Source organism: Callospermophilus lateralis, chromosome 12 (assembly GCF_048772815.1).
Source record: "Callospermophilus lateralis isolate mCalLat2 chromosome 12, mCalLat2.hap1, whole genome shotgun sequence".
Lineage (NCBI taxonomy): Eukaryota > Metazoa > Chordata > Mammalia > Rodentia > Sciuridae > Callospermophilus > Callospermophilus lateralis.
In genome coordinates this window covers 19,966,202-19,991,814 of record NC_135316.1, presented here as the reverse complement: position 1 = coordinate 19,991,814, position 25,613 = coordinate 19,966,202, and the positions used below count along the sequence as shown (strand labels likewise).

Sequence of the window (25,613 nt, the reverse complement as noted above, 5' to 3'; positions counted from 1 at the left end):
GAGACTCCTCTCTGCTTCCCCCCCTCTCTGCACAGACACATTACACAGGTGTCACTGCCTCCCACTTGCACAGCCTTAAATGTTATTTTTTTAAAAAACAACAGAATGCTTGGTGGGTTAGAAACCAATATGTGAGAGATGGAATAGTCCAAGTTTCAATCCTGGCTTGAATATTTTGTGACTGTGTGACTTTGGAAAAGTGACCTTACTTCTCTTCGTTTTTTCTGGTGGTAGTAATAGTCCCTGTCATAGGGAACCACAGGAAATACAGACAAAGCTCTGATGCAGTGTGTGTCAGGATACACACTCCAGCCATGGCATCTATTGTTACCCTGAGTTTAATAATGTATGAAACAAGCAGTAATGACAGTTACTTGTGGTGATTGGCAGCTGACAGTGCAGAGGTAGCAAACATCTTCAGTTTTTCTGTGAAGCAGCTGGAAGACACCAAGGAAGATGGGGCCTGGATGCTTGACACTGGTGACATATTCACATCTCCCCCTCTTTCCTTGCAGAATATCCTGTCCTTCTACAGCTTTGGGCTGAAGCAGTCCCTCTTTTTGCAGACCCCATAGGAGATGCTGGCTAACAAGGTGGAGAAGTTGGAAGGGGCAAGAACACTTTAGACTGGAGTATTTTAGCGTGCTCAGCTGCTGTGGGATTGTTGCTCTTACACATATTGTAAATTGTGTTTATGGAGATAAAAACATGATTTTCACTTTTGACTCTCTTGGGGTTTACCGTCTGCTTTACCCAGCACCCCATCCTATCTTGAACTTGAAAACAGAAATCCAAGTGCAATGTGATCTGTGTGGTTGCCTGTTGTGCTCATGGAAACAGTCTTTCTTGGGCATCTGTGTGTCTCCCTGTGTCTTCCAAGCTCTGACTATTCCTGTTTTGACCAGTTGTTTTGTGCATGGCTCTTTGTTATTAACCATTATTTATTGTCAAATGCCTTTGACTGTGTGACTATGTTCTATGCTGTTGTTTGGTGAGTAAAATTTCATGGCACTGTTATATACTCTAGGTAATGAAATTGCAGTGATATGGCTTTAGTGAATTGTAAATTTGCAAATAGATAATCATTTTGTTTTGAAAATTAAGACTTTTATTTCAGTCTTCAAATGCAGATATTTTTCTTAAAAATGTATACGTTGATTTTAATTATTTTCCTTGTGACAAGCTCTTACTGACTGGGTAGTACCCATTTGTAACCAATTAATACAGTTTAAGGTTAAGAAGAAGGATAAATCATCACTTTTTTGGGTCTTCTCTATAATTTTTTATGGGCATTCTAAGTGCTTCACTGTTGTTCAACTTAATTAACTCAAGTATTTCCAGGAATAGAAGGAAATTTTTTTTGTCATTAATGATATCTGTATAGCTTTTATGGTTGAATCATTATTCTAGTTGTGATGAGTAAAAAGATTAATAATACATGGTTCCAAAGAAATGAGTGATGGTGTTGTAACATATAGTTTTGAACAATCCATGAGAAAATCCTGTATCTCTATAATAGTTTAAAAAATTTTAGTTTCACAGCTTAGAACTTTAAACAGGCTGTGTATGAATTCTAAATTAAAATTTTAACATACATAATTTCATGAAAACCTATTGTAGTAAAGATATGCATTTCATGGAGCTGGATCTTATTTTTAGCAGCTAGTATTTTTTAGGTAGAAAACACTGTCAAATAGCTCAAGGGAAAAGTGTCTAAAATTTGAGGGGGGAGAAAGCTTTTTATTTAAGAAGCAGTTTTGATGATACCCAGGAGTGATTTTCAAAATATTGTACAACTGCCTTGGCATAAGAACTAGTGAATCAGAGTGGCTTTCAGCTACAGTGCTGGAGATTGGGGTGGTCTGAGTGATTTGCAGCGGGTCCTGGAGGACCCCTGGGGTGGTCCAGTGATGTTTCTCAAGAGGAATAGTTTTTTTTCCCACTATAACAAACATTTTAATCATGAGAGGGTTTATTGGTTGTATTTGATCCATGGATGCTGCTGGGACTCATAGGAATCATATTTTGGACTCCCTGGATGCCCATAGCATCTCTCATTGAGTTTTCCAATGTCTCCTTCAAACCCTTATGGTACTATGATGGTGAATCCTTTTATGAAGCAAATTGACATGTCTAAGTTAATAAATTATACACAGTAGATTCTCCATTTCCTAAGGTAACGTGTCAGAAAGGAAACATTAGTCTTTTTCTTTGGTGGTGGTGGGAGGTACCAGGGGTTGAACTCAAGGGCACTTGACCACTGAGCCAAATCCTTAGCCCTAGTTTGTATTTTATTTAGTGACAGGGTCTCACTGCGCACCGCACTTAGCACCTCACTTTTTCCTGAAGATGTCTTTGAACTCATGATCCTCATGTCTCAGCCTCCAGAGCCACTGGGATTATAGACATGACAAGCACACCCAGTTCACCAGTTTCCAATTATAAGTGTTATTGATTCCCTAAAACACGATGCTTCCATCTTACAAAGAAAAATTTTTTGTACTAGAATTTTTGTAGGAAATGATATTACAAGTTGTGGGAAAGTGAATGAATAGCTGTTCTTGAACTCTGAAAAAGTTCAAGAAGCACATGGGGTACTGCATCTGTCATCATCATCTCTGGTGATCTGGGTAATGATGACATGAATGGTGCAAAACTTTCTCACATTTAAATAAGTGGGAAGGCCAGATGCCCATGTCACAGAGTGGAAAGTCAAAGGTAGTTGACCAAGACTAAACTTTTTAACTGGGTATGGTTTGGAATCTTATTACTTCTTGACATGGTATTATAGTTTCTATACCATTTGAAGATCCTATAATCCTTCAAACAAAAATAAATTTTAAGAATCCTCACTTTTTTCTTTCTACTAAGAAACAGGAAAAGTAGGGTGGGAAGGACAGCATTTAATGTCTTTTCTGTTTGTCCCTTTAATGATGGGAATAACTCTTTCATAGTGAAGAAGATGATGATGATGATAATGATAGTGTTATTAACCTCCATGTTCAGATGAGGAAAAGGCTCCGGAAGTTCACTTGAAAGTAGGTACCTTGATACAGATGCTGTAGATGCAAACAAGCTTCTCTCATTCTGTGACTTTTACATCCAAACAGGAAGAGCTCTGACAAGCAAACAGGAATCTGTAGCCTGGTTTTTGTGTGTTTTACTTTATGACTAACTGCTTCTATTTTGTATGGAACTGAAGACAGTTGGTTTGAGTCCCAGAAGTGTTGCTTTTTAGTTGTGTGCCTTGACCAGTAATCTCTTTGAAATTTAGTATGATTTCTGTTGCTATAATTGAATATCACTCTTGGTATATTATAGAGAAAAGACATTTTAATTAGCTTATGGCTCTGGAAGTTCAAGAGCATGGTGCTGGAATCTGGTGAGGCCTACTGGGTCATGAGGTGGCAGAGGGCAGTAGCACTTGGTGATGTAGCTTAATAGATAGGGAAGGGCCCATGTTTTTTTTTTTCTGACAGGGTCTCACTAAATTGCTGAGGCTTGCCTTAAACTTGTGATACTCCTGCCTTAGCCTTCTAAGTGGCTACTAGGAATACAGGGGTGTGACACCATGCCCAGCTGATAATTTGATTCAGATACATGTATGTACACTGAAAAATATTCACCATTAACTAATTAACATATTTTCAACCTCACATAATTACATTTATTAAAAAATTTCTAAACTTTCAAGCAAGCCCTATGCAACTGGACAAGTGTTTTAGTTTACATTGATAAAACTCTGGCCATAGATATAGAATTGGTGTAATCATACATGGTGGCATAATTCCTTTGAACTTTAGAGACATTTAGGAAACCAAAGACTACTAGTGAATGCTTTCCTTCAAACATTAGATTTGGCTTATCAACAATTCTAGCATTACTAGGAATAAAAAAGTATATTAGATGTCTTTTATTTACATCAAGCAATGAACTCTATCTTAACAAAAACATAATTCACCTTTAGGAGCTAAAGCCATATCAAAGAGTCACATCTTATCCTTCTTTTTACTGTATATTTATACTGACCCAGTTACTTAGAAGTTTGTATATCCTATAAGAATTCAAAAGAACATCTGAAAAATGATTTTGAACATTTTAAATAAACAGTAGTCTAGTAAAACTAACATGAAAACCAATTCAAGTTTCAAGTTTCTTTTTTTAGAAATATTACATATGCTGTATTTTTAAAAACAACTCAACTCTTCTAAAATTAGTTTTGAAATAGTCTAACTTGATAGTTTTTGTATAGAAATAATTCATATTATATTACTTCTATAGTAAGTGTCAACAGGTGGCAGATGTAGCTCATTGATAGAGAGCTTGCCTAGCATGGAGAAGGCCTTGGAGTTTAACTCCCAACACTGCAACGAAAGGAAAGGGAGAGAAGGGAGAAGGAAGGAAGGAAGAAAGGAAGGAAGGAAGGAAGGAAGGAAGGAAGGAAGGAAGGAAGGAGGAAGGAAAAGGGGAGTGGACAGGAGGGGAGAAAAAGGAATGACTCATTACAATAAAAGGGCAAGTGGTACAAATATATGATGTAAAAGCTCTTTAAATTATTTTACAAAACTTTAGAATTTTAGTTACATCAAACTTGTTGATATTATGACTGAATGGAATAGCACATAATAAACTCTTCCTTGGCCTGGTTGAAACTAAACTAAGGGTTGGGCAACAAGAAGAGGAGTCCTCTCTGGCTCAATTGGGACAGACTGGAACCTGCACTGCTTCAGAATGCACAGTAAAGTGAAGGGGCTAAAACTTCCCTGACAGTCACTTGAGTGTGCTAGGCCCCTGGGAGCCTATGACTGTGGCTTCCCATTGCCATGCCCACAGCTCCACCCCGCCACCCCTGCAGCTGCTTCAAAATGGTATGCTCCATTGCCTGGTGCAGGTTTGAGTTCCTCACCAAATACCTGAGTGTCCACAGCCTGTTTGGGCATGTCTGGGCAGGCTGGGGCTGCAGCAGTAGTAGGCAAAGCAGCCTTAGCAGGATGAATTGGCCAAGGGTTGCCCCTCAGTTGTATTTGGGTCTGATTCTGGAAGAAGTACACAGAGCTTTGGCATCATTGTCTGCGAATATGAAACCAGGCCCTCATCCTTATGGATATCCTTGGGAGTTGGTGATATATACAGCTATTGAATTTTTTTTTTTTACTATACTCTTGTTTCTGTGGAGATGTTGTCAAATGTATTAGAAGCAGGTGTTGTGTGAGAAGAGAAAAAAATCTTATTCTAAAACTTGCTGGACTAATTGAAGAAAAATGCCAATGACTTGAGAAAGATAGCCTTATCCAAATAGAGTATGAAGGCTTAGAGTCATCTTTGAAGGATAACATTTTGGAGAAGTCCATAGAAGCAGAAAATTTGGAAGCAATGAATGCAAAGCGGGATATTTCTAAATCTAAACTTGGGGATGAAATACTCTTCTAGAAAAGAGCTAAATGAAGAGAATACTAAACATTCTCAACAGGATGAATTGATGGCAGATATATCAAGAAGGATTAACTCTGTAGAAGATGAATCAAAACCCCTCAAGTTACTAATAGCCAAAGGTGAAACAACCTTGAGAATATTTCAAATGAATGTAGAAGGATTTAAGATAGCAATAAAAGAAGTTTTGAAAGAAAATTCCCAACTTCAACATAGTCAGAAACAACTTTTACAAGATGCTGAAGTATGGAAACAAAAAGTGAATGACATTAATAAACAAAATAACATTGTAAGACTCTACTGTATATGCAGAACAAGAACTAAGAGAAAGGAAGTCACATTAAGTCTCTGACTGAACACTTGATGCAGATGAAAGATTGGGCTTCTGTGCTTCGAGAAGACCTAAAAGTTGATGGTAACTCGGGAATGAAAATCAAGAGTGAATCAGAAATTGGTGCTCACTTAGGTGATCAGCCAAAAAAAGCTTTGAAGGAACAGGTTTATGGTGCTAAGTTAAATGCCCTTTTAAAACCTTAGAAGGAGAAAGAAATAAAATGTTTACTTTATTATCTGAAGTAGATGAAGTAAAGGAAGACCTTATAGAAAATATTAAAAATCTTAAGAGAGAGCAACCATCTTTGCAGTAAAAAATACACAATTTAAAAGAGAGAATCAGAATCTTCAGCAGAAATTTAATGTCATGATTTAATTATATCAAAAAGTGTAATGAAACTCCAAAGAAAATTAATAGGAGAGGAAAACTATCAGTTAGAGTGAGAGGAGAAGCTTTCAAAAGTGGAAAAAAAACATCAGCCATTCAACTGAACAGCTGGAGGACTTTAGAAAGGAAGTCAAAGATCTTGAAGAAGAACTGTAGAGAACCATTTATTCCTACCTGGGTCAGATTATGTACATGAGAAAACAGCACATGATAATGAGCTGACAGCTCAGAGTGCTAAAAGATAGTGAAGATTTAAGGAAACAAAATACTCACAACAAAATTAACTGAAAATGAGAATAAATTTAAACTTTTTAGAAAAAACATCCTTATGCACTTATTGATTCAAACATAGCCTTTGCCAGAGAGCATTCCCCAAATGATCCCTCACTATTGGGTCAACCTTCATCTGAAACTAGAGGACGTATTTTGCAGAAGAAGGGTCCAATCATATTCTCATCTTTGGAGCCAGTGGGAGGATGAAGAGACTCAAGAGGACGAGAGAATCCACTGAGACCTCAGATTATCAATGAATGGAGAAAAATCAGGTTATGTTGGGGTAATCAATCCTCAGAGATTGCCTTATAATACTGGGCCACTGTCACCTCCATGGGAAAAGGCCTGTAGGCTGATGACCCCTCCACCAGGCCAACCATATTCTGATCCACATCTTCCTCTACAAAGGCAGGATGTATATTAGTGTAATTATGGTAGACTATCTGGACAGGCAGAACACAGAAGTTTTAATATGACTTCTTTTGGATCAAGTGGATGTGCATCTGTCTTCAGAAGTGGAATCTAGTAAAAGTGGGTTATGTCCCCTTTTTATTTTTTTTATAAAAGTAGCATGTAATTAGGGTACAATGTGCTCATTCAAGTAAAGATTGTTTGATAGGAGTATGAGTAATTCCATGGGTTAAAATTATATTCCAATGAGTAGCAAATTGTGCAAAAGCACAAGGTATATATACAGGGGCATTATCTGTTTTTAAATAAGTAGGCTTGTCCATAATAGCAAAGCTGAGTAATAAGAATTGTAAGCAGGTAAATTTTTAGATCAATCTGAATTAGCCCAAATAAACCAGAATGACATCACTGGAATAAGAAAGGAATAAGGATAAAAAGGAGGGAAATGGGTTAACACCCATTTGCCTGAGTGCATTAGAATGTAGTCCTTGTGGGTTTACAGATTCCCATATAGGGGCCCACAAAGGTATACAGTGAGAACAGTTAATTACAGTCGCCTGAGCTTTTGGGGAAGATATCGAAAACATCTTCCTTCATGAGCAGAAAATCCATGAGTTTTTTGATGAGAAAATCCATGAGTTTTACAGCATCTGACAATAAAGATTAGGGACCTCACAACCATATCTGTGTGGGCATTATTCTCTGTCAGAGGTCCAGGAATCTTGGTATGGCTATGCATATGATGAAGGAAGATGGGAGACTTTTGATGCTGTGAAAGAGTCTGAAGGGTTAAAAAAAGAGATAATAAATTGGAATCCAAATGAGAGGATAACACAGCTACAGAAATATGAGGAACAAGTTTAACTATATATTTAGAATCTGTGGTAATGTTTAAGTAGTATAAAATAATCTCAGTGCAATGATAATGGAGGTTAATTCAGCTTGCTGCAGAGAGAGTGGAGGCAAGATCCTTTTGTTTCTTTAATAACTGAACAAAAAAAGGAGAATGTAGTTGGACATCAGTTGTAATTTATAATTTATTCTTAATTAATTATTAAGAAACCATATTTATAAAGATTAATCCCCATTATGTTAAATTTAATTTACTTATTTTAATTATAAAATAAGAATATCAGAAAATATGATTAACAGTATTAATCATCTCTTCTCTGTTGAAGAAAAAAATTAGAAGCAATGGACAGTATGTCACATTTTAAACAATTTTCTTTGGAAATAAAGACTTTATTTTCTCTCCATCTAGAAAATTGTTTTTTTTTTCACATCTCTAAAAGCATTTATTATGAGAATAGGAAGGACTTTTTATCACTTTGTGTTTCAGTTTCCCCTATAAGTATAACAAATCACTTTATAATATTCTTAATATGGGTACATGACATAAGATATTCAGAATGATTAGAGCGATGGCTAGTACATGGTAAGTATTTTTTAAATGTTAATTAATGTTACAACTGGTATGTCTGAAAAGGAATTAAATTAATATTCCTTGAATATTTTCATCAATCTGTGCACTTTTTAAAATTTAGATTCTTGAATCTAATTGATGAGAAGTGACAGTTATATATTTTTAAAGATTTCCAAAAAAAGTATTAAACATTCTTTATATGTATGTGGCGTTAATGTGTTTAAAACAGTAGTGGCTTTAGAAAGAAAATAGGAGTAATTGTAGAAAATTGTTTTAATTTATTTAAATGCAGAAGTTTCTTAGTCTTGGTGACATACAAATTAAAACACAATATGTTACAATTGACCACCCAAATGAATCACTGTTTAAGACAGACTGTAATAAATGTAAGTGAGGATATTGATAGATTAGAATGTCCCCATGTTACTACTGGATTGAATTCATACAGTTGTTTGTGAAAGCATTTGGTCATGCATACTAAATTTCAAATATGTGTAACTGATGATCCAGAAATTTACTCTTAGGATCTAAATAACAAAAATATTTAAATGCAATTTACCAAAACACATTTCCAACAGCAATCATAGGAGAATACTTCTTCATAACTCCAACGCCCATAACAGCAACCCAAATGCCCACAGGCAAAACTCTTCAAGACACCACATAGTCTCCTATTGTGTTTTTTTTTTTTCTGTGAATATCAAAAATAGATGAAGAGACTTGGGCTTCAGGCAGTGGCACATGTGATTCTTACAAACAATGTTGAAATTAAGAAATTACTTCTTTCACTATATAATTCCATATACATAAAATATAAAATGGACACAAAGAAATGCCTTCCTATATTGCTATTAGGGTCATTTACAGAGGGATATGACAGGAAGGGAAAATGGGACTAGAGTCTGCAGGCTGTGCTCTAGTTAATTTTTGTTTGTTTCATTTATATATGAAAGTACAATGCATTTAGGCAGTTTGATATGTCTTACATAGATGAAATATTATTTCTCATTTTCCTTAGTGTACATCTTGCAGAATCATATTGGTTATGCAATCACATATATACATACAGTAAAAATGTCTGTTTTATTCTACTATCTTTTTTATGCCCACATCCCCTCTGCTCCCATCACTCCCCACTACCTAAACTAAGATAATGCTTTCTTCCCTACTGCCCCCTGCCTTATTGTGAATTAATATTTGAATATTAGTAAAAACGCATTTGTTTTTTTTGAGATTGGATTATTTTGATTAGCATCATATTCTCCAACTTCAATCATTTACTGGTAAATTCCATAATTTTACTCTTCTTTCATGGTGAATATTTGTATATTCTACATTTCCTTATCCATTCATCTATTGAGAGACACCTAGGTTGGACCTGTAGTCCAACTATTGTGAACTGAGGTGCTACAAACACTGATGTGGCTGCATCACTACAGTATGCTGAATTTAAGTCCTTTGCATATAAACCAAGGAGTGGGAAATCTGGGACAAATGGTGGTTCCATTCCAAATTTTCTGAGAAATCTCCATGCTGCTTTCCATAGTGGTTGGACCAATTTGCAGTCTCACCAGCAGTGTGTGAGTGTACCTTTTTCACTACATCCTCGCCAACATTTATTGTTGCCTGTATTCTTGATGATTGCCATTGTGAAAGAAGTGAGATGAAATCTTAGTTTTGATTTTCATTTCTCTAATTTCTAGGGATGTTGAACACTTTTTCGTGTATGGATCCATTGTATTTCTTCTTCTTCTTCTGTGAACTGTCTGTTCAGTTCCTTAGTCCATTTATTGATTGGGTTATTTATTTATTTTATTTTATTTTTGGTGTTAAGTTTTTTGAGTTCTTTATATATCTTAGAGATTAAAGCTCATCCTGCTCTAAAGATTTCATTCTTTGAAGTTTGGAGAGCAGAACCTAGGAAGAAGAAATTGAGGGTGATCTGCCAGGGTTTTCACAATATTAGAGGGCATGGCTCACCTTTAAGGGCTGCAATATTTCTAAGCTGTAGGACTGCAGCTTGTGCAGACTCTACCTACCAGTGGAAGAAGTAAATTTCATTTCATCTCAAAACTTGTTTCACTAGTGATTCTCCCCACACATCTGAAGGTGACCATGCCAAGTGATGGATATGCTCCTTGCTTGACTGGAGGTCATCTCACAGTGTGTATACATATCTCAACATAATGTTGTACCCCTTAAATATAAACCATTTATCAATTATGTCTCAGTGAAGCTGAAAAAAAACAAACTTCCATATATATATATATATATATATATATATATATATATATATATATATATATATATATATATGATGTAATGTCTCTAAATGCCAAGAAAATATTTACTGCTCCACATCTAGTGCCTGGGTTATTGTAAAACAGGGCAGTGGCCAGGGTCAAGATGGTCTGCCAGCCTTCCCAGTGTGGTGCAGGAGCACATCTCTAGTGCAGGTGGTTTCCTAGAGGAGTACCTGGCACTCTCCATGTACCACTTAGCAGAAACCAGGCTGTCAAATGATGCTGGTGGCAGGTCCTAGAAAGGTGGCAAGGGCATGGAGCCAGCCCTGCCTCTCCCTGTGCTCCCTGGTAACTGTGCCTCACAACCCCCAGTGGATCTCTATGAATTCACTGCCTTGGTGAGCAGAAGAGCTGGAACCCACAGCACTCTAACTCACTGCATGCTCAGCACCTCCTGTGCTCTTGGCTGGCATTCTCTGTACAGAAAACTCTGAACCTCCTGCTGGCTATGGCCTCCTGGGGTGGCTCCTCAGTCTGGCTTTAAGGAGAAGCTGCACTGAATTATATATTTTTCTTAAATGCCATGACTTCTCTTTTAGAAGTAGGTTTAATAAAATTAAGAGGTAAGTCAGTTAATTTTTGTCACTCAAAGTGAAATCACTCTCTTTTCCTTTGGATGTTGGCTATTTGCCAAGCTTAAATTGTACTGTGGATAAATGGGAATACTGTGGAAGCAAACCCAGGACTTGATCCACAGTGAGTTACCCTCCAGCCCGAGAGGGCTCTGGTACTCTGTGGACAAGGGTATGGGACTACTGGGCTGGTGGGTGGGGCAGGAGGGACCCCTCCTCCATTTGCCTCCTTTGAGATTATCTGTTCCATCACACTGAATAAGTTCAATGAGTAACTAAGATTGTATTTGTAATAGGAGCCCATTAGCAATCCAGATGTGTAAGTAATTTTACAAGAGTTTGTCTCCAGGCTCTGTGTCAGGCCCTGGGTTGCATAGGCATTTTAGCCTGACATCTGGAGTGGAGCTGGGGTGAGAAGGTAGAAAGGGGGCCAGAGGGGACACTCCTCAGGGCCCCTGAGCAGTTCCTGAGAAACATCCAGCTAATGCTTGACCTCCTTCTGCAGAGCATTCTGGGACACACTGTCATTCAAATGCACTTGAAATGCCTGCACCTGGCCTAATGCTCAATTTGCTATTTATTTAGGGAATTCTTAGCTCATCAAAGCCTGCAAGGAACTTCAAATAAAAGAAAAGGAAACCTAATTTTCTGAAGTGGTGGCAGGTCAAGGGCATAGCTTTTCAAGGGTGAGCTGCAATGGCAGGTGGAACCTGAGGAGCATTCTCCTTGAGTGAGATAACTACCAGTTGCCTGGTTACCAGAGTGAGAACCATGAAGGGATAGGGATCTGTGTGGCCCTGAAGGAGGGGCATTTCACTCTCTTCATGACGCCAGAGCAGTATAACCACCAGCCAAGTCACTGGCACATGCAAGCTTTTGTCACTTCCAGTGAGGGCCTCCTCTTGCCTCTTCATGGCCCATGTTTGCAGGACTGTGGTAAAGAGTGGCGATAGATTAATACATAAACTCCATAAGCCTCTGCTGGAGAGCAGGCAGGCACTCAGTGTGTGATCTGTGAAACTTTACAAGAGTGTTCTAAATACACACTTCTATTGTCCCCATTCTATAGATGAGAAGACTGAGGAGGAGAAAGCATAGCCCAGAGGGCAGCCGCACAAGCATGCATGAAGTGTGCCTGCATCTGCAGTTGACCTGGCTGCATGCAGCTGGTGACAGGACCTCCAGCAGCTCCACAGACAGTGGAGCAAAGACTGTGTCAGTGAAGATGCTATCCTTCCTCCATTGCATGCTTTTAGCCCCTTTATAAAATATAAGATAGTTGTAATTTGTGGATTAGTATCTGTGTCCTCTATTCTGTACCATTAGTTCACCGGCCTGTTTTGGTACCAGTACCATGCTGTTTTTGTTACTATTGCTCTGTAGTATAGTTTGAAATCTGGTATCGCTATACCACCTGATTCACACTTCCTTCTTAGAGTTGCTTTTGCTATTCTTGGTCTTTTATTTTTCCATATGAATTTCATGATTGCTTTATCTATTTATACAAGAAATGCCATTGAGATTTTGATTGGCATTGCATTAAACCTATAGAGATCTTTTGGTAATATCGCCATTTTGATGATGTTAGTTCTGCCTATCCATGAACAGGGTATATTTTTCCATCTTGTAAGATCTTCTTTTATTTCTCTCTTTAGGTTTCTGTAGTTTTCATTGTATAAATCTTTCACCTCTTTTGTTAGGTTGATTCCCAAGTATTTTATTTTATTTTCTTTGAGGATATTGTGAATGGGGTGTTTTTCCTCATTTCCATTTCAGAAGTTTTGTCACTGATATGCAGAAATGCCTTTGATTTATGCATGTTGATTTTATATGGTGCCACTTTGCTGAATTCATTTATTAGTTCTAGTAGTTTCTTTGTAGCCCCTTTTGGGTCTTCTAGGTATAGAATCATGTCATCCGAAAATAGTGATAAGTTCTTCTTTTCCTATTTTTATGCCTTTAATTTCTTTTGTCTGTCTAATTGCTCTGGCCAGTGTTTTGAGAACTATATTGAATAGAAGTGGTGATAGAGGGCATCCCTGTCTTGTTCCAGATTTTAGAGGGAATGCCTTCAATTTTTCTCCATTCAGAATGATGCTAGCCTGAGGCTTAGCATAGATAGCTTTTACAATGTTGAGGTAAGTTCCTGTTATCCCTATTTTTTCTAATGTTTTGAACATAAAGCGATGCTGTACTTTGTTGAATGCTTTTTCTGCGTCTATCAAGATGATCATATGGTTCTTATCTTTACGTCTATAGATGTGGTGAATAACGTTTATTGATTCCGTATATTGAATCATCCTTGCATCCCAGGGATGAATCCTACTTGATCATGGTGCACAATTGTTTTGATGTGTTTTTGTATCTGATTTGCCAGAATTTTATTGAGGATTTTTGCATCTAGGTTCATTAGACATATTGGTCTGTAGTTTTCTTTCTTTGAGGTGTCTTTGTCTGGGTTCAGAATCAGGGTGATGTTGGCCTAATAGAATGAATTTGGAAGAGCTCCCACTTTTTCTATTTCCTGAAATAACTTGAAAAGTATTGGTATTAAATCTTTTTTGAAGGTTTTGTAAAACTCTGCTGTATACCCATCCGGTCCTGGGATTTTCTTGGTTGGTAGTCTTTGATGGCTTCTTCTATTTCATTCATTGGATATTGGTCGGTTCAAATTGTGTGTATCCTCCTGACTCAGTCTGGGCAAATCATATGACTTAGGAAATTTATCGATTTCTTCACTATCTTCTGTTTTATTGGAATATAGGGTTTCAAAATAATTTCCAATTGTCTTCTGTATTTCTGTAGCATTTGTTGTGATATTGCCTTTTTCATCCCGTATGTTAGTAATTTGAGTTCTCTCTCTTCTCTTCATTAGCATGGCTAAGGGTCTATCAATCTTATTTATTTTTTCGAAGAACCAACTTTTAGTTTTGTCAATTTTTACAATAGTTTCTTTTGTTTCAATTTCGTTGAGTTCCATTCTGATTTTAATTATTTTTTTGTCTTCTACTACATTTGCTATTGTTTTGCTCTTCCTTTTCTAGGTTTTTGAGGTGTAGTTTGAGTTCATTTATTTGTTGGTTTTTCCTTTTTTTGAGGAAAGAACTCCAAGAAATAAATTTCCCTCTTAAAACTGCTTTCATTGTGTCCCATAGATTCCGGTATGTTGTGTCTGTATTGTCATTTGTCTCTAAGAATTTTTTTTTATCTCCTCCTTTATGTCTTATGTAACCCATTGATCATTCAGTAACATATTGTTCATTTTCCATGTGATGTAGGATTTTTCCTTACTTCTTTTATCATTAATTTCCAGTTTCATTCCATTATATTCAGATATGGTGCATGGTATTATCTCCACACATTTATATTTACTGAGAGTCACCCTATGGCATAATATATGCTCTATTTTTGAGAAAGATCCATGTGCTACTGAGAAAAAAGTATATGCACTTGATGATGGTTGATATATTCTATATATATATATCAGTTAAGTCTAGGTTATTGATTCTGATATTGAGTTCTATAGTTTCTTTATTCAACTTTTGTTTGGAGGATCTGTCCAATCGTGAGAGAGGTGTGTTGAAGTCACCATAATGTTGTGGTCTATTTTATTCTTGAACTTGAGGAGAGTTTGTTTTATGAACATCGCAGCACCCTTATTTGGTGCATACATATTGATAATTGTTATGTCTTGTCGGTGAATGGTTCCTTTTAACAGTATATAATATCCTTCCTTATCCATTTTGATTAACTTAGTCTTGAATTCAATTTAATTCGATATGAGGATGGCCACCCCTGCTTGCTTGTGAGGACCGTGTGCGTGGTATATTTTTTCTCAACCCTTCACCTTCAGCCTGTGTATGTCTTCAACAAATGGTGCTGGAAAAACTGGAAATCCATATGCAACAAAATGAAACTGAATCCCCTTCTCTTGCCATGCACAAAAGTTAACTCAAATTGGGTCAAGGAGCTTGATGTCAAATCAGAGACTCTGTGTCTGATAGAAGAAAAAGTTGGTTCTGATCTACATATTGTGGGCTCGGGCTCCAAATTTCTTAATAGGACACCCATAGCACAAGAGTTAATAACAAGAATCAACAAATGGGACTTATTTAAACTAAAAAGGTTTTTCTCAGCAAGAGAAACAATAAGAGAGGTAAATAGGGAGCCTACATCCTGGGAACAAATTTTTACTCCTCACACTTCAGATACAGCCCCAATATCCAGAGTTTACAAAGAACTCAAAATAATTAAACAATAAAATAACAAATAACCCAATCAACAAATGGGCCAAGGACCTAAACAAACACTTCTCAGAGGAGGACATTGACTCAATCAACAAGTACATGAAAAAATGCTCACCATCTCTAGCAGTCAGAGAAATGCAAATCAAAACCACCCTAAGATACCATCTCACTCCAGTAAGATTGGCAGCCATTATGAAGTCAAACAACAACAAGTGCTGGTGAGGATGTGGGGAAAAGGGTACACTTGTACATTGCTGGTGGGACTGCAAATTTGTGTGGCCAATTTGGAAAGCAGTATGGAGTTTCCTTGGAAAGATGGGAATGAAATCACCATTTGACCCAGCTATTCCCCTTCTTGGAATATTCCCTAAACGCCTTAAAATAGTGTACTATAGGGATACTGCTACATCCATGTTCATAGCAGCACAATTCACAATAGCTAGACTGTGGAACCAACCTAGATGCCCTTCAGTAGATGAATGGATAAAAAAATGTGGCATTTATACACAATGGAGTATTACTCTGCACTAAAAAATGACAAAATCATGAAATTTGCAGGGAAATGCATGGCACTAGAGCAGATTATGCTAAGTGAAGCTAGCCAATCCCTAAAAAACAAATGCCAAATGTCATCTTTGATATAAGGAGAGCAACTAAGAACAGAATAGGGAGGAAGAGCATGAGGAGAAGATCACCATTAAACAGGGATAAGACAGGGGAGGGAAAGAAAGAGAGAAGGGAAATTGCATGCCAAAGGAAGGAGACCCTCATTGTTATACAAAATTGCATATAAGAGAAAGTGAGCAGAAAGGGGGAAACAACAAGAGAGAGAAATGAATTACAGTAGATGGGGTAGAGAAAGAAGATGGGAGGGGAGAGGAGGGGAGGGGAGGGGGATAGTAGAGGATAGGAACGGCAGCAGAATACAACAGACATTAGTATGGCAGTATGTAAAAAAGTGGATGTGTAACCGATGTGAATCTGCAATATGTATACGGGGTTAAAATGGGAGTTCATAATCTGCTTGAATCAAATGTGTGAAATATGATATGTCAAGAGTTTTGTAATGTTTTTAACAACTAATAATAAAAAAAAGAAAAAAAAGACTGTCAGTGGACTGACCCTGGAAAGGCTGGCCTGTGCGACAGAACAGCAGGGCTTGGTGATGCTGGGATCCAGGCCAGACATGCTCAACTTCACTGAGGGGTCCACACAGCCCAGGGGGCTGTGAGGCCTCTGTGCCCTTCTGTGCTCATACCACAGGGGAGGCAGGTAGCTGCACAGAGAGGCTGGTGGAGTGAGAGCCTTTAATGAAGTTCAAGAAGCCAAGTTGGGCCCAGCCTCAGCCAGGGTCTCCCAGGTGACCTTGGAACAGGTGGTTTCTGAGGCTTCTTTTCCTTATCTCCAAAAGTGGAAAACTTGAGTGGTAATTTCTAGGTCTAAAAAATCACCACTCCATCCCAGGGAATGCGGACATTGGAAGTGACATGGTAATCCAGCACCAAGAATGCAGGCCATGGAGGTGGTTTGAATCCTGGCACTTTGGCCTCCTGTGCAAATCTCAGTAAGTTTTTCTCCATAAGCCTCAGATCTCATGTTTGCAAAAATAGAATGCTGCACTTTTGAGGGCCCTTGGGAAGATTAAGGAAACAGTGGGCAGAACACACAATTCCAGCCACAGAGACTTTCTAATGAGGCCATTTAGGCAGTTCACAGGTGAGATGCTTAGATGAGGAGGGCTGTAAAGTGGGTGGGCTAGTCTGTCTGATGGATTAATAATTTCAAAGAAGTACTGGGTAGTAACTTAGGTGGATGTGGCTGAAGGAAATAGGTCACTATGCTTGTGGCCTTGGATGATATCTGTCCCTGGTTCCCTTCCTCTGTCTCTCTCTCTCTGTCTCTCTCTGTCTCTCTCTCTCTCTCTCTCTATCTCTCTCTCTCTCTTTCTCTCTCTCTCTCTGGTGGTTGTGGGGATTGAACCTAGGGCCTTGTGCATAAAAGACAGCACTTTACCAACTGAGCTATATTCCCCAGCCCCCCTTCCCTCTCTATTTCTCTGCTTCCTGGCTGCCACAAGCCCAGAAACTTTTCTCCATGACACCCTTCTGCCATGATGTTCTGCCTCACCTCAGACCTGGAACAGTGGACTGGGCCAAACATGGACAGAGTCTCATAAACATGAGCTCAAAATAAACTTTTCCTCCTCTAAGTGGATCCTGTGAGGTATTTTGGTCATGGTGCTGACATCTGACTAAAACAATGATTGTTATGGCAAGGTGGGGTAAATGTTTTCTAGAGCTCACCATGAATGACATATGTAAGATATATCTTTGATAAAATACTGATGGATGCATTTTACCATGGGGCAGAGCCAGGCACAGAGGCATAGCCATTTGTGGAGTAAGGATTTCTGTCCAGTGTTTGTAGGCAAGAGGGGAGTATAGTCTGGTGGGCAGAGGGTGGCAGGAGAGCCAGGTGCGTGGGACAGGAGTTGAGTATAGAATGACTGAGCTCTGTTGAAAGATCCTGCCAGTGAGAGAACCCCACAGGTATGGGGGCAATGAAAGAGGAGAACCAAGACCAGACAATCTGGAAGGCAACCCTTCCCCAAGGCTGAAGGACTTGCCTCAGGGAAGGCATGGAAGGAATCAGCTGGGTGGCCAGGGTGGGTGATCTAGAGCTCTGGATGTATGCAGAGATGATGGGGACACCTGTGTGAGCAGGGCTCCAGGTGCCCAGGGTCCTGTAATCACTGCTGCACTGACTTGGGGTGTGGTGTCCTATGAGGTCTTGGTTTCCCTTTTTGTGGATACGAGCCTCGACGGGGTCTTGCTGGGTCATCTGGTAGTTCTGTTTGATATTTTGAGACTCTCATGTCATTTTCCCTGATCCCCACCAGCTACAGAGGCAGGGTTGCCTTCTCTATGCCCTCTGATAGAAGCCATCCTAAGAGGCAGGAGGTGTTATCTCTTCTGGGGTGATTTGCGTGTCTTTGATGGTTAATGACCCGGGGCAGCTTTTCTAATGCCATTTTTTTGTTGGGAAAATGTTGTCTTCAGTTCTGCCCTTCTTCTTTTTTTTATTAATTGCTCATGACAATACAATGATCTTGACATATCATACATTTGAATCAAATGGGGTATAATTTCTCATTTTTCCAAATGTACAGGTTGCAGTATCACATTGATTATACAGCCACGTACATACATATATCAATACTAGTGTCTATTTTATTCTGCTGCTCTTCTTCTTTTTGATCCTCCCACCCTTCAGATCCACTTTCTCCTTATTTACCTGAGCAGGCCTCATTCCATTTTGCATCATAAAACTGATCCTTTTTTCTTCCATTTCTGTATGTTCCTTTACTTCTTTCCTTTGTTTTGAGAAATACAATATTTCAAGTGTTAATGAACACACTAATAGGTTCTAATTTGCATTATGTGTGGTTTAATTTAAAAACTAAAGCCTTCTAAGTAGACATATGCATCCATAAATACCAGGCAAATAACACACAGTATTTACATTTTGATGGCTCATGCTGTAAACACTATTCCACAGTTTACTTTTTTCCCTCAGTGTCTGATTTTGCAACCCCTCCATGCTGTGTTGTGCTGTGCTGTGCTGTGTTGTACATGTGATGTGTAGTTATGGCTCCAGCTGCCCTATGGCAGGGTCCCAAGTCCATATTTCAGTCATCCTTCTCTGACTTGGGTAGCTTCTTCTGCCCTCTCTGTTTGGTTTGTGCTTCATCGTACGTGTTACAATACAACATTGTGTAATTACATTAATATGGTTCTTCTTTCTCTTAGACTGTAAACTCCTTTGGGGAAGAAACCCTATTTGAATTTCCTCTGCATTCCAGAACTTGATGAGCTTGCACCCCACACAGCACACAATCAGCTGGATGCTAGAGGTGTGGCTGGGTGGTGTGCCATCCACTCCAAGAACAGGCTGCACCTGACTAGGGAAGTGATTTTCAACTTGGGAGTGAATTTCCTCCAGGCGCTGATGCTTGGTTACAGAGGACTGGGCAGTGATGGAGGGGTCCTTGACCTGCACTGTCCAGCTGGGGGATGACTGCAGATTGTGTAGATGTGGCTGATTTTATGGAGAATATGGAGAAACTGAATTTTAAATTTTATTTAATTTTAATTAATTTAAATTTAAATAGTCATGTGAGGCTTGTAGCAGGATGTAAAGAGAAGATGATGTCTGCTGATAGTGAAAATTAGTTTTGTTTTGTTGTTGTGTCCTTAAATGATCATCCTCATACTTAGGAGACAAAGTGGCCTACTGTGTGCTGGGTTTCTTCATCTCCATGGTGAAGCCCAAGGTGACTCTTGATAGGACTGTGGATGGGACAAGACACCTCTGCAAGGCCCTTCAGCAAGTGCTCATAAAAAATGGTAGCAGTCAGTCTTCTCAGCATTTGGTTCTTAGTGTGTAGTGGGCAGGGGTGATGTCGGTTTGACCTACAGCTCATGATCTTTGAGTTTGGAGAGGACAGAGTGGACTGTTGCAGCCAGAGCAGCTCCATCCCAGCTGTATTCCTGAGACACAATGTTGGCATCTTTGCTGGTTTTCCAGCCTGGTCCTGCTGCCCACCGGCTGAGAGTGCCAGATGCTTTAGCACCCTGAATGATGGTCTGAGAACCTTGCTCCTTTTTGGCCTTTTTGAAAGGTTTCAGGACTTATTATCTGTGTCTGGCTGCTGGCTCAATCCCTCTTTACTTACCAGATCACAGGAGCCACTGCCCAAAACCCAGCTATGGTCTTGCTGCTTTGCTGCTCAGCTCCTCCAGGGTTCCTTCTTTCTTGGAGAACAAAATCTACTTCCTTGGACCTGGGTACATCTGGTTGGTCAGTGTCTTCCTCTCCCTTATGGGGTCCTGCTCCCCTGTCCTCTTGCCATTGGGGGACAGCATGTGCAAAGCTCCCCCAAATGGTGATCTTGCTGGTTGCCCTTCTTATCCACAATGCCTCTGTCCTCCCTTTCTGCCCTGCCCAGGTGGCCATGTCTCCTGGCTTTCCTTCCTTCTAGAGCTATGACCCCAGTGCTCAGGCAAGCACTGCTTTCATGTGGAGAAGTCCTAGCCTCCTCACTGCCCCCACACCTGTTTTTTGCTCAAGTTTGTGTCTGGCTGTCTTGCAGAGTGCTTATGTTCAGGGGTTTGCTTTCTAGACTTTCAAACACATGAAGAAAGAGGTGGTGTCTGAGTATCTGTGTCCCCAAAGCACCACTAAACCAAGCATGGCAAAAGTTGAAGATGCAGCCTCTAAGCATCAGGATCTGGGTCCATCTAGAGCAGGGTCCTTTCCTAATGAGAAGGACCCCTATAAACTCACAAAGTGGCAGTTTCTCCAGTGAAGTCCTTTGTGTATGAAATTGCAGAATGAATCTCTTCATCACAAAACCATAAGTCTCTGTGTAACAAGGACATTTAAGTACTTGCCAAGTGAGGATGGCCACCGTGGAGAACACAGTCCTCACTCATGATTCCTTAAAGCTAACACATGGAAACATCGGCTGTTTCTCATGTTGGTGAAAGACAGCATCAGCTCCTGTTTCACTGAGTGCATGTGCACTTTGTTAAGCTTGCATCCCAAGGGAGAAATTAAAGTGAAATTTACCTTGTTGACTTCACTCTGAATTTTCTTCTAATTTAGGTGCAGTGTTGAGTTGAATTTTGAAGAAATCAACCTGCTTTTGTTCCCAATCTGGGGCAGTGATCTTGGGACAGATTGCTGATTAGAAGAGCTGTCAGAAATGTCTTTACCAGACGTCCTGATGGTGTGACCGTGCACGAGGTGCCACAGGGCCTATTAAGAAAGACCCACTGACACCCACCACAACACAGGAGAGGGTTTGATAAGCCATCACTGTATACAGGGAGTGCTGTTGATTTCTGGATTAAACTAGAAAAGCAACTGTTAAGTGCTGCTCTGTGACCAAAAGTGGTAATAGAACAGAAGCTAAGAAGGGTCTGAATTTACTACAAATGTAAATCTTAAAAGTCAGCTGTTTCTGGTTTCTATAGTGGAAAATTAAATTAGCACATTTTCAAGCTTGTGGGTGAGACTACACAGTGGGGTCTTTGTCAGAGCTGCAGGGAAAAGGCCAGGATGGGTGTGGAGCTCTTGGTTCAGCTAATGTTTTTATTCATGGTGAGATCTATTTCCTCTGCTTGTCATTGCTGTTTTCGCATCAAGTGAGAATGGGTGCTACTGATTGACAGTGACAATGACATTCCCCTGGGGTTTATACTTTAATTTATGCTGAGACAAAGAGAAGGAATGGGACTTCAAAAGGAGAATAAAGAGAACAGCAACCTTGCAGGAACCAGCAAATGGAAAGGAGCCAAGATCATAGAGGGCTGCCCCATGCTCTCTGTGGCCGTACAGCAAAACCTGGTGAAAGCTGTTTCTTCTGAGGTGTGCTACCTGTAATGGGCCAAGAGGAGCAGCAGGGAGATTACCAGCAAACCTCAGAGTACTTGCACAATTGGTGATGTTATCATGCTTTGTGATATATCAAGACCTTAAATTAGCATGTGAACATTTTTTCTTAATTGGGAAAGCCAGTAGTACAATGTAGTATCTGTCCTTTTAAACAGCCCTTGATAAACAAGCAACACTCAGTGAATATGTTCTGGAGAATGTGAATGAGGCAATGGTACTTGCTGTTCATCTGGTCCTTAGATAAGTATCAGATATTGAATTTCCAATGTTGAGTGCATGGCTGCATCGTCAGAGTTACCATCGATGCTGAAGGAAATTTTCATTTGTATTGTGCTTTTTGTAAGACTCCAAGTACTTTGCCTAGATATTTGCTCTGGACCTCATAACACTGGTGGGGTTTGGGGATGTTACTCTCATTATAAACTTGAGAAGACTAGGGTAGCAGAAGTTCTTGGGTTGTTACTGAGACCATGGTGAGTCTTACAGTTGGGAGCCAACTGTTTCTAAGTACTAAAGCTAAAGAATCTTTCTCCAGTCAGTGCATAAGAGAGTCCAGCAAGGAAGATGGCATGACACAGATGGATAGCATAACCTACACAGTGCTGTGCACCTTTCAGTCTTTTGAGTGATTCTCCTGTTCTTCATCTTGGGGAAGTGAGCACAGATGATGTGTTCTTTTGGTTTTGGTGTACCAGCATCTTCTTGGCTGGGTGTCCTCATCAAGCCCTCCTGGTGCTTCAGGCTTGGGTATAGCAGGGAGAGTCTCCCCTTGTACAAGCTGTTGGGAGCCCTCACCTCTGGCCTGCAGGGAGACAGCCTGTCCCCAGGGCCAGCTGTGCTCCTTGCATGCAGCTTCCAGTCTGGCTCTTGAGTTGTTAGTGGCATGAGGATACAGTCCTGCACCTTTTTGTTTTTCTTAAGGAAGATTTGTTATTATATATATATATATATATATATATATATATATATATATATATATATATATATATATATATATAGTATCTGCACACAGTACAGAGAGTTCCCATATCCCTAACACCAGGTTCCCATTATACATGAGTGAGTACATTTTGAACAATGCTGAACCCATGTGGAAGCATTAGTATCCAGTTAGGTGCCTGATTAATCCAGGCATCCTTACTTACCTTAGGTCCTTCTCTGTCCTGGGACCCCCTACAGGATCCACCATGCCTCCTTATGCTCTTTGGGACTGTGGCAGTCTCTCAGTTTTTGTGTTTTTTTTTTTAGTTTTTTGTTTGGTTTGGTCCTGAGGATTGAACCCATGTGTGCTCTAGCTTCAAGCTACATCCCAAGCCCTTTCTGATTTTTATTTTGAGACAGGATATTGCCAAGTTGCTGAGGCTGGCAATGAACTTGTGATCCTCCTGCCTGATCTCCAGCATGGATTATAGTATGGCTCCACTGTGTCCTAGACTTTCCTTGTTTTTGATGACCTGGATGGTTTTGAGGAATGCTGATCAGGCATGTTGTAGACTGTACCTTGGCTGGGATTTGCCTGATGGTTTTCTCTTGGACACACTCCTGTTGGTGTTTGGGGCAAAAGATTGCAGAGCCCCTCCCATGCTCTGGTTTTGAGGCTGCCTGCCATTAACTTGACTACACTGCTGCAGTCAGCCTCTGTCACCCAGCTAAGGCAGAGTGAGTCAAGTTTCTCCAGGACATGGGTGACTCTTGTTAAAAGGGAAAACCCCTGGACAAGCTTACAATGAGTTTATTTGAGCAAAATAAAAATGATTTTAAATAAGGCATCCCCAGGAACCAGAAGAGGTTCAGCCAGCAGTGTGACCAGGCAGGATATGTGGAAACTGGAGCAGGGAGTGAGGACCATGTGCCTGATCTGTTAGTGCCTTCTCTGACTGACATCAGACACAGAGATAGGACATCTTAACCATGTGTTCAATTAGGCCTGGAGCTCAATCCAGTCAGTGCCTTCTGCAGGTCCTACTTCACCATTTTCCCTTCTGTATTGTCCACATTGGAGTAGGTGCTATGCAGGGCACACCCTGGAGGAGCAAGGAGAAGGGATGGAGATGCCTCCTTAAAGGTGGACTGTCTGCTGGTCACTCAGATTGCTTCCAGGAGAGGGGACTCTCTACATACCCCACCTACCTGCTTATGTCACATGACTCCTGATACTTTTCTTGGATATTGACCTGTATATTATTGACCCACACCTTCTGTCACCTTGCCCCTTTTCTCCAGTTTTTTCCCCAGGTATTTCTTGAGGTGCTGCTGTGTCCCTTGACACATTCCATCACTTTGCAGGGCTCTGAGTTCTTGGTTTTCTTTCAGTGCTTCCCAACTTTAGGCTCCACCAGAGGCTCTGGGGACACCTTATTTCTTTTCTGCCCTTGCCCCACAGTCAGCTGTCACACAAGGTAGTCCAGATTCCTCCTGTTGAAGAGTGATATTGGAGAATGAGTTATGCTGAATCTCCACTTTTAGCAAGGATATATTGGTAGGAAATGGAAAAGAGACAGGTGACATATGTTATTGTGTGCCTTTTAATCTACTTTTGATTAATCTACTTCTAGGAGTCATAGAGAGTAGCATAAAGACCAGCGGGGTCTCAGTACACAGACAGGCTAGGGGTTTTTGCTACTTTTACAAAGTCACTGAAGTACAGAGCTTATGATTTTATGCCAACTATGTGATTGACAGCTTTTCACATAGTTGAGAAAGATCAGATGGGCTTTCCTGAAGGGTGAGCCTGTGCTTGTTCCACAATCCACAGTCCATTGAACTAGTGGCCCAAACTAAAGAGGGAAATGTTACATTTATTGGAAAAGCATGTGATGTGTATCTGCTAAGCATGGAGGAGGGCCACCTTTTAAACAGACTCATAAAATAGAAAAATGCATAAAAGGTAATCAATAGTTAAATATAACCATATCAGTAAGTTTGAACTTGCATGACAAAGGACAGGAATCCAGCACTAAGCTGGGAGGATGGTACACAAACAATTCCTACAACAGTAAAAATAACAATAAATGGAAAATGAGAAGTGTGAGCCTTCAGTAGGTAAAAAGGAAAATGAGAAGAGCCAATCAACTGAGTGAAGTCCACCTAAGAAGGCCTTGGGTGCCCCCTACCCCAGCACCAGTGAGGTAGGATTGCACAGGCCTCATGCTGTCAAGGCAGGTGCTGTGAGAGAATCCAAGGTGCCACCAAGGGTCAGCACTCGTGCACACTGCTGTTGGTGTGATTGACCAGGCTCCAGGGAGGGCAGTTCATAGAGCCAAACTCCACCATGGCTGTGTTTCCCCAGGCCCTAGCAGCTCAAATTCTAAAGGTCTGTTCTAGTGGAATCCACGAGGGACTCACATGCATATGACTAGTAAAAATGCTCTACATTATAACAGCAAGAATCCCTAAGATCCAGGGACCTTCAGGTGAAGGATGAATGGACAATAAGTAGCAGATGCTTAGGAGGGGAACTAAAGAGCACTCAAAAAGAATGAATAAAGTCTATTTTCATCTCTTTTCTATCTGCTTCACATAATAAATCTCTCTCAAAAATCTTTCTGTTGAAAAACAAGGTGTGGAATGAAGCAAGCACAGTGTTATAAATTATTATTGCTCTGTGTGATGAAAAATGGAGTAACACAAATTATGTTATATATATATATATATATATATATATATATATATATATATATATATATATATATATATCCATGCAAATATAAAAGTATTTTTTAAGTTGGGTAAAACAGTCAAGATACCATAGTAATGGTAATAATTGGTGGTGTT

The 25,613-nt window shown here is 39.8% G+C and overlaps 1 pseudogene; it reads right to left on the bottom strand.

The window, feature by feature from the left end:
* Positions 1 to 25,613, bottom strand: part of LOC143411806 (E3 ubiquitin-protein ligase SH3RF1-like) — a 67,080-nt pseudogene that overhangs the window by 29,075 nt on the left and 12,392 nt on the right.